Here is a 9,753-nt window from a genome sequence, read left to right on the forward strand (position 1 = left end):
TCGGGTCAAATCCAAAAGGATCATTCATCCCCATTGAACTTGTCTGAAATGACGATGACCGCTGCGTGTCTATATCAAAACCAAAACTACAAGAGGAAGTGAACGTTGAAGTGGAGCAAGATGATGATGATGACGATGAGAATGCAGCAGCGTCTCCTTGAAACATCTCATTAAACAGATCTTGTAGTTGTTCAAAACCGTCCCCTGTGTCATTCTCCTGCAAACCAATATCTCATATCAACATCACTCAGGTCAATCAACGGTGTCTAATATATAGATTGGAAACTAATGCAGGTTACTTACATTAGGTTTAGATTGATTCATCATAGCCGCCATTTCACTCAAGAAATCTCCCATTCCCTGCATCCACAACCAACAAGTTTCTATTATTACATGATTGATATGATCAAAATAGACATTTATCAACAAGCATGTGGCGCCACTCCTGATCCGTTTCCCATCAGATTTGCCAACACAAACTAAACTGATCAATGCAAATCCTCAAGAGCAATGCTCTTCAGATGCAATAGAAAAAAAGTAACCCCGACTGGATCTATAAATCTTATGAAAAAAGGTAGAAAGTGAAAATCTTTAAAAACAAGAAACTAAAAAAAAAGAGGACTTTACGTTTTGGTCATCATCATCATCAGTATTATAAGCTCCAACATCATACAGGAACCTCTTGTTGGAGTCAGACAGAACTGTGTGTGCCCATTATAAAAATGAAAAGCTCAATCAGAAACCATTAAACAATATCAAAAGATTATATCAAGGAACCAGAAAATAATAGAAGATCTCTTGTATCCAATAACCAGTCCCCATCTGTTTTGTAAAGTAACACTAAAGAAACCAAAACAATTAAGAGAGACAAAAAAAGATTAGGAGAAAAAGCAGGTGGAAATTACCAGAGTAAGCTTGTTGGATTGCTTGAAATTTCTTCTTTGCTTCTTCTACAAACTCCATTGACGAACAACGATCTGGATGCCATCTCTGATTCCAAAAAAAAACCAAACTTCTCTCAATCAGTTTACCAAAACACACACATCTAATCCAAAACTCCAAAATCACAATCAAACAAATCGATCTAAGGATGCATCATGTTCTCTCTCAATCACAATCAAAATAATATTTTACCAAATTAGATACATCCAGACAAAGAATCAAAATCAAAAATTTATCGGAGAAGTAAGAAAAAACTTACAAGAGCAAGCTTCTTATAAGCAGAACGGAGCTCCGTCGTGGTACATTCTTTCTTCAAACCCAGAACAGCATACAAATTCTCCTCGCTTTTCTCGTTATTATTCGACGCCATAATTAACTTTATCCTCCAAATACAAAAACCCAGCAGATCAACAACAAAAAAAACAGAAACCCAAATTAAAAAAAAAACTCGTACTTTCGACGAATTCAACTCCCTAAGAAAACAGAGCCAACGAACTTGAGATGTATAGAGAGTGGTCTAGGTGGTGGTACCAAAGAGATTCGAAGCTAAAAGAATAAGAATAGATTAGGGTTTAGATTTGGTATTTGCAGAAGATGATCAAAGAAGAAATTAGGAGAGAAAAGAAACAGAGTTTATTTTTTAATTTGTAATGTTGTTTGTATTCTCACCTCTCTCTGCCTCTGCACGAGAGAGAGAGATACAGAGGATGTGAATAGAACTCTCCAGAACCTCTTACCACTTGTTAGATCTTTTCTTGTCCTTCTACTTTCTTCTTTTTAATTATATTATTATTAAACTAATAGTAATTATCTTCTTTTTAATGATATTTCTTCTAAAGATTAAAAAAAAGAATATCAGAAATAATAATATTTTTTTTCCTTTTACACTAACCTATGATTGATATTTATATCAATATTTTTTTATTCGTAATATATATAACACTTTAAGTTTCCATGATTGAATTTTGTGGTCAATAAAAATTGGAGAATGTATATTTTGCCCAAAAAAAAAAAAAAAAGATATTTTCGCAGATGTGTCAACATCATATGAGGGACACTCCAGAAGGTTCTAATCAGATGTGGTTGGCCTTTTTTCGTAAATTATATAGTACTAAACTCCGAGGTCTTCCGCCACCGTCAGCTTTTTGGAAATTTGTGCTTTTGGGTTTTTAAACGCGTCAAAATTATCTCACAGGACCCTTAATATTTATTTATTTTATTAATCCTATAAGTTATTTAACCCACTAATCATGATTACGAATTGTTTTTTGCCGCCCAGACTCCTTTATTTTGTCGAAGATGACTTATTATACAAGATTAAAAAATGTATTTTAATAATTAAATTATCTCTACTAAATCTATTACAAATTTTCTAAAATGTAAAGAAAATTTTTACAAATTTATAAAAGCTAGATTTATCATAACATGTAGATGTTGAAGTCAGTGAAGAACTATAAAAATTTAATAACTGACTAACAATAGATTTTTTCTTCTCCTCTTTCCTGAAATCTATTGTATCAAGATAGATATAGTCCAAATTTTGAATTTAGTAAAATAGCTGAATTTTGTCAAAAAAAAAAATCTTAAATTAACTGCTATGCAAATGGGGTTTAGAAACAGAAGCTCAAAATTATATGGAGGTATACAAAATATTAACCTTTTAATATTTGGCATTAGTCCAAAAATGGTTTGCCTTATTTTTCTTTGTTTTTCTTTTCAATCCATAGGTCATGTGCATCGGTCATTTCTTAGTGAGTTTCTCAGTAATTAAATAATAATAAATAATAGTAAAGGAGAAGAGAAGGTAAAAAACGATTCTTATTTGAGAATCTCTGAAAAACGTTTTTCGCCAGATGTCAGATTAATAGTGGTTGAACTTTATTTTTTATTTAATCTTTAAATAAATAATTCTATTTTATTAAAATAATTAAAATATTAAAATAATTAAAATAATATATTTAGAGAAACTTTTGTAGTCTCTACCAACGGAAATGCCCCTAAAAGTCATACTATAAACTATAAAGATTTACACTATAATAAAGATTTATATGAAATTTCATTGTAGATGCAATTTACCAATTTTAATCTAACTGCTTTAACGAAACATACTTTTGTTTAGTTAAATTTTAATACTAATTTTTGCTGTTGTTACAACTTACAATCATCAACATGAACTAAAGTTTTTTTAGCTTTCTTACACCATGAGTTCGCTTTGTCTTAGTTTCTGCTTTTATCAAAGTAATTCTAATAAAGTAATCAACATGAACTAACATTTTCTGCTAATGGAAAAAACTAAAGCTTTTTTGAATTATGATAAAGACAATCAAAATTTTGATATATGTTTATTAATATGTGTATATATAATTTTACTTAACATATGGATGTTGAAAGGGATTTTTCCGCAATGAATTTTGTGAAACGATATTGTGTAACCGTATTAGTAATATATTTTTAAGTAATTATCAAGTTTTTTATATAAAAAAAAATTAGCAATAAATAAGCAAAATATATGCAAAATGCAAGCAAAATATATGCAAAATGCAAGCAAAATATAATAAGTAAATATTTTTATGGATGTGTTTTTTCTTGTAGAAATAGATTTCTAGTAAGTTTCTTAATTAATAACTTAACAATATAGCTCACACTTCTAGAACCTCTATCATTTGTATTCTTTTTCTATGATAGCTCACTCTTCTCGAGACAAGGTGACAATTTACGGTGATGGTATGTACAAAACGATCGTCTCTGGTAATTTGAGTCGCGTGGATCATCCCAAGTCGAAGACGTACGAGACGGCTACATTCTGTAAGTTTTTTTTTTTTTGGGTTAATTTCTGTAAGTTTTACCAATCCTGTCTCGTTATAGTCGTTTAATTTTGCTCGTTTTAATTTTAATTTTGGTGTGCCTCGGATTCCAGGATACACTATATACGCACGAGGGCGAGCAGCTCTACAGAGAATGCCAAATAGTCGGGAGCGTTGACTTTATATTCGGGAAAGCCGCGGCTGTTTTCAAGATGTGCAACATCATGCCACGGATCCCTCTTCGTGGACAAGTGGTTACCATAACGGCTCAGGGTGCAGATGATCACACGGCCAAGTCAGGGTTTTCAATCCTCGATAGTCGGATTTTTCTTTTGGAAAAAAAATTTGAGAGCTAAAATGCCTAATACGAAAATTACAGCCTTTTCTCTCTCTAATTGCCCAAAATTTCGGATCCTCTGACATGACAATGACATCAAGTATTTATAGTGGGACCTTGACCTAGGGTTTCTTCTGTCTTCGGGTAAAATGACGATTTTGCCCCTGCGGCCTGTTGGGCCTGATCCAAGACTTTTGGCCCAAAATCCTTTCAGAATCTTCTGTTTGGGCTTCAGGAATGTTGGGGGCAAAGCCCATATCCAACAATGGTCCCCCCTTAGTCCGATGTGCGATGGCTTGCTTGAGCCCGTCGGTTACTGTTCTGTGTCTCTAGATCCGTCTTGCAGAAGGAACAAAAGATTTTAAGAGCTTGAAGGCCTTCGGGAAGGTTTCTGGATAGATAGTGCATTGCGCACGTTTTTCAAGGAATCTGGGAGATTCTGGGACAAATAGTGCATTGTGCACGTTTTCCGAGGAATCCGGGAGACTCCGGGATAAATAGTGCATTGTGCACGTTTTTCGAGGTCTCCGGGGATTTCGGGGTGAACAGTGCATCGTGCATGTTTTTTGAGGTCTCCGGGAGATTCCGGGGTGACAGTGCGTCGGGCACGTTTCCCGAGGCGCGGGAAGTGGATACAGCTTAAAAACTAGGGGTTTTCTTGGTCAACGTGCTGGTCCCCCCATATATATATGTCTTTGACCTAGTCTTCATTCATTATTCTTCTTCTCTCCAAAAGGTAAACTCTCTCTCTCTCTTCCTTATCTCCCTCTTACCTTTTTTTTTTTGTGCTTGGGCGACTAGACCTCCACCGCCGGCCAGAGCTTCCTCGCCGGATTTGGTTGTGGTTCTTGTTCCTCACCGGCCATGGTCTCGCCGCCGATCATACCGTGGTGCTATCTTGCCGCCGCTTGAACTGGCCGGTTTGCTTCACAGCGTCGCCTTCTTGCCGTTGGATCCGGTCCAAGTTCGCTCAGTTCTTCTGCCGCCATGGAGCCGACCAAAACGGCGAATTGCTCCAGCTTTTTCGTTGTTGTCCGCCGCCCCCCGACCAGCCGTCTCTCCTAGCGCGCGTGGTTCCGTTCTCGCCAGATCTGGCCGCCACCGTACCTCGCCGCGTAGACTAGGACCATTTGGCGTCCAGGACTCACCGCCGTGCCGCCGTTGTTTGTTAACCGGATCAGGACCGTTTGGCATCCTGGTCTCGATTGCCTTACCGTCGTGCCGCCGTGCTTACCGTCCGGATCAGGACCGTGAGGTGTCCTGGTCCAAGCTCCACGCGAGGTGAGGTGATGTCTAGCAGCGGAAGCTCTACGGAGAGGGAACGCGTGAAGGGTGTTGACCGCGCGCTTCGTGAGGCGGTGGCTTGGCGTTGTCGGGTATAATTTGATGTTATGGCGCGAGGTGGCCGAAACGGTGACGGGTTCTGTGAACATGACGGCTGTTGACAAGAACGGTGGCTTGCTCAAAGGTCGGCCCGACTTCTTGGTTCCTTGGCTATGGTAAGGCGTGGAGGACGGGCTTCTAACGGCGAAATGGCGTGGTGGGCTGATCGCTCGTATGATGCCGGCGAGTTGATGAGCTCAAAGGTGTTCGCGAGATGATGTGGTGAGCTCGACGAGGTCGCGTATGCGAGACTTGGCGAGACGGGTGCGTTGCGAGGTCGAGCCTCTTGGTGGCGTGCTCGAAGTGGTGCGTGCGTTGTTGTGACGGTTTTGAGGTTGACGACGTCCTTGCGAGATACGCGTAATGGAGTTGTGTTAGCGGGATGAGGAGATGGACTCGATGGCGAGATGGGTGTTGGACAGGGCGAGATCGGAGCATATATACGAGGTCGCATCGTATGAGGCCTGTCACGTTTGCTGTTGTGAGACTGGGGTTGGCGAGCTGGAGGTTTTCAACGGTGAAGTAGCTTGTGACATTACGGCGTGCTCACTGAGTGAGATGACGAGATCCTCAGCGTAAGGGTCGATCATGTTTGAAGCTGGGAGAGCTCGAGGCTTGGTAATGTCGTGTGGCAAGCTCCGGACATCGGGGGCGAGGTCGAAATTAGTACGCTAGCGAGGTCGAGATTCTGGCGAAGTGGCGAGGTGGCGAGCTCGATTTTGATGCTGGCGAGCTTGACTTTGCGGGATGGAGGCCAGCAACCTCGCGTGATGTAGTGGCGAAACTGAAACTCAACTCATGGTGGGGAGCTCGCATGTGTTTCCGCGAAGTTCTGGTGGTGATGCATCCGCCAGATAGTGACCAAGACGCGGTTAGGGTGTGGGCGAGCTCGGACGTGTGCTCGCGAGGAAGTGCGACGAGTTTCGTGCGAGACTTGGTCAAGCTCGACTTGGTGCGATGGTGAAGTTCTACATTCTTCGTATTGGGCCATTGGGGAGGTCAAGGTTGCCGCGTACGGGACCTTAGTGAGCTCAATTGTGTGAGACGAGGGTGACTTAGGCTGGAAAGTGCACAAGATGGTGCGTATTATGCACATTGCTGGACGTTGTAACTCGGGTGTGGCCGTTTCGTATTGCATACTATGGCGTTTTCGATGTGGCTTCGATACTGACCGGTTGCTTGGTTGGCTTTGCCAGGTATCACACCATGGTCTCGGGAGATGACTTCTTTGGTGATATTCCGGAAGAGCTCAAAGATGACCAGTATGGCGCGTCAGATGGGGACCTCGACGAGACGGGAAGGGAATTTCTTTGGTGGGAACCATCTGAAGGAAACGGTGTTATGACGGATTTGGCGGATCTTTCGGTAGATGAGGTCCGGGAGCTCGAAGTGATGTTCCCGACGGGTAACCAAGCGCTCAGTCTGATTCCTCTTCCTCCGGGTCTGCTTCGCGGGAAGGTTCTTCCGTACGAAGAACGAACTGTTGTGGAGGATTCTCCTAGATCTCTGGTCGCTGGTCTAGCCGTTGGTGATGGAGTTCCGAGGCACCGTAGAGACCGTACGGGAAATAAGGAACGCACTTCCCGTGACGCAGGGAGTACATTATGCGATGAGGATTCCATAGCCCACGTCCTTGATCTCTTCCCAACGCCAAACGGTCTGAAGTTCGTGCTGCCGAGTGAGGACGAGCGCCCGTGGGACTGCCCTGAAGGTCACCTCTGCATTTACGAACATTATTTTACCGATGGCGGCCTGTGGTTTCCTATCCCGAAATTTCTGACTAAGGTGTCTATTTATCCTGCAAGTTCGCGGACTGGATTGCAAATGGGGGACTGTCCGATGCCATGTTACGCTGACCTGTTCGATGCTGAGGAGGTGCCAGCTGTTGCTACCGAGGTTGTTGCGCCAAACGCCGAGATCGGCTTGGAGGTCGTTGCTGTGGAGCTCGAGGATGGCGAGGTACTTGCTCCCGTAGGTGAGACTGACCGCAGATCTCGTTCTGCCGAGGTCGCTGCTGCTCGTGCCGCGAAGAAACCTTCCTCGGGGTCTCGTAAGAGTGTTTCAGCAGTTGGTGGCGATCGCTCCCGGAAGAGATCATTACGTTCGAGTCCTCGGAGTGATGCTGGAGGTAGTTCTAGGCGTCCTCATACGCAGAAGATGGGCGCGGGGAATTCATCCCGCAGACGGAAGGTGGTCGTGAAGATGACCGCTCCTTCTCATTTCGCTACGACGTGAAGGACCAGGCGTTCGTTGGGAACTCGCGAGCTTGTGCAGACCTCGCCAGCAGGATTGACGGTGACTCCATTTCGCTTCTTACTTCTCGTGATCTGGCTTGTCAAGACTCGTACGAGCAAGCCGTTCGGAGACAATTTCAGGTTTGTGTCCTACCTCTCAGTTTGCCCCGATACGGATTTTACTCAGCCATAATTAGATTATTTTGTATTGTCCTTTAGGCGATGAGTTGGATCAACCATCTCGCTGGCGATTGTGATGATAAGGTACGCGCCGCTAGGAAGGAGGCCTCGCTTGCTCAGGATGCGTGTGTTCGGGCTGAGCGATCAAGCAAAGAAAACGCAGCGATGGTCAAGGAGCTCACGGCTTCACTCAAGCAATCTCAGCGCAAGTTCACCTCCGAAACGGAGCGACTCAGAAAAGCGAGGGATGAGCGCGGAGAGGAGGAGCGCGCCAAAGCCGCTGTCGTGATTAGGGCGCGCGAGGAACGCATCGACCGTTTGAGGACGCACGTGATTGCAACACGCAAGTGACCGGAACTAGGTAATGTTTGGCGAAGTTGATCAGTAGAGGTATTGCTATTCCCGAAGATAGGATGGCGCGTCTTGCTGCTGGCGAGAAGGAGTACACGGCGAAATCAAACGGGATTGTGGTGCCGCCGCTTCACGATGATGATCTCGAGCCGTTCCCGGAAGTTACTGGTGGAGGTGCTGATGATGTCGCAAACGAGTGATATGTCCTCGTATTATTGCTTGTTGTTCTTGCTTTTGATTTTTCCTTTTGTTATTGCAAACTCGATTGCCGATTGTTGCTTGTACCTCTTTTGTTCTGGATATTTTCGAACTTAGTTGATTTGATCTTTGACTGCTTGCTCCTTTACGCGCGAATATTGATCTTTTGTTTACGACATCATTATGATGAAGTTGCGTTGAATTTATCTTTTATCGTTGCGGGGCATATTTTGCGGTGCAGGACGTCTCCTGGCTTATCCTGGATATGTTATTCCCCGTAACTGCGAGAGTAGACAAAACGATCTTGTCGTACTAGTTAGGTGCGTTCAGTCGTGAGCGGCTTACCCTGTGGGTGCTGCAGGAATCGCGAAAGTGTGCGAGTCGGGGTCTTCGGCTTATTCACTCTGCGCCCTGCTAGCTTTGCGAGTCTGGGCTCGGCTTATAAGTCCTTACCGAAGTAAGGACGTGGATTATTTCACCACGGCACCCATGCGGAGCGCTTGCTAGTATGGACTCGGCTTTTATTCTTTACTGAAGTAAAGTATGGATTATTTCACCATTACATTCATGTGGAACGTAGAACTGTGCACCTGGCTAAGGCGTCAGTGTGAAGACGAAGGATTTGCTCAAAAATTTTATTTTTATTAAAGTAATAGTTGGACCTCGTGAAAGGATGCCTACGTACCCTCGAGAGGGATCAAACCAATCGTAGTTCGTATTACATAAGTAATTGTTCGTATTATTTTTTTTTTTTTTTTTTTTAATTTATAAAAATGCTCCAAGTAGATCGACTAGTGGTAGTAGCGCTTGAGGTTGGTGGAATTCCAGGATCGCGGGACTGGTGTGCCGTCCATTTCGAGTAGCTGATGGACTCCTGGCTTGACATTCTTCGAGACTAAGTATGGACCCTCCCAATGTGCTCCGAGTTTTCCAGCGTTCTTCTCAGCTGTGTTTTCGTAGACTTTGCGGAGGACGAGATCTCCCTCGGCAAAGTAACGAGACTTGACCTTTTTGTTGTAGAATTTTGCCGCTGCTTGCTGGTAGTTTTGGATGCGTAATAGTGCCTAGTCGCGTTCTTCTTCGAGGAAAAGTAGTCTGTCGCACAACATCTTGTTGTTCAACTCCGGGTCGTGGACTAGCATAGAGCGTCGAAGTGTCGGGATCCCGACTTCTGCTGGTGCGAGGGCCTCCATGCCGTATACGAGCGAGAATGGTGTTCGTCCTGTGGATGTCCGCGGTGAGGTTCTGTGAGACCATAGAACGCCGTCGAGCTCGTCTGCCCAGAGTCCCTTCTTTTCGTCGAGGCGTTTTTTGATGTCAGCGA

At 43.6% G+C, this 9,753-nt stretch overlaps 1 protein-coding gene across 2 annotated transcripts in view; it reads right to left on the reverse strand.

Annotated features, from left to right (window-relative positions):
• The window catches only part of LOC104745692 (chaperone protein DnaJ-like), a 5,630-nt gene extending 3,939 nt beyond the window's left edge, over positions 1 to 1,691 (reverse strand). The window contains exon 1 of one of the 2 annotated variants that reach the window (XM_010467006.2): positions 1,391 to 1,691. The gene's annotated coding sequence lies outside the window, so the exon portion shown is untranslated. The remainder of the gene's footprint in view (positions 1 to 1,390) is intronic. The other variant, XM_010467007.2, reaches the window with a different exon arrangement.

This window comes from Camelina sativa, chromosome 15, assembly GCF_000633955.1.
Source record: "Camelina sativa cultivar DH55 chromosome 15, Cs, whole genome shotgun sequence".
Lineage (NCBI taxonomy): Eukaryota > Viridiplantae > Streptophyta > Magnoliopsida > Brassicales > Brassicaceae > Camelina > Camelina sativa.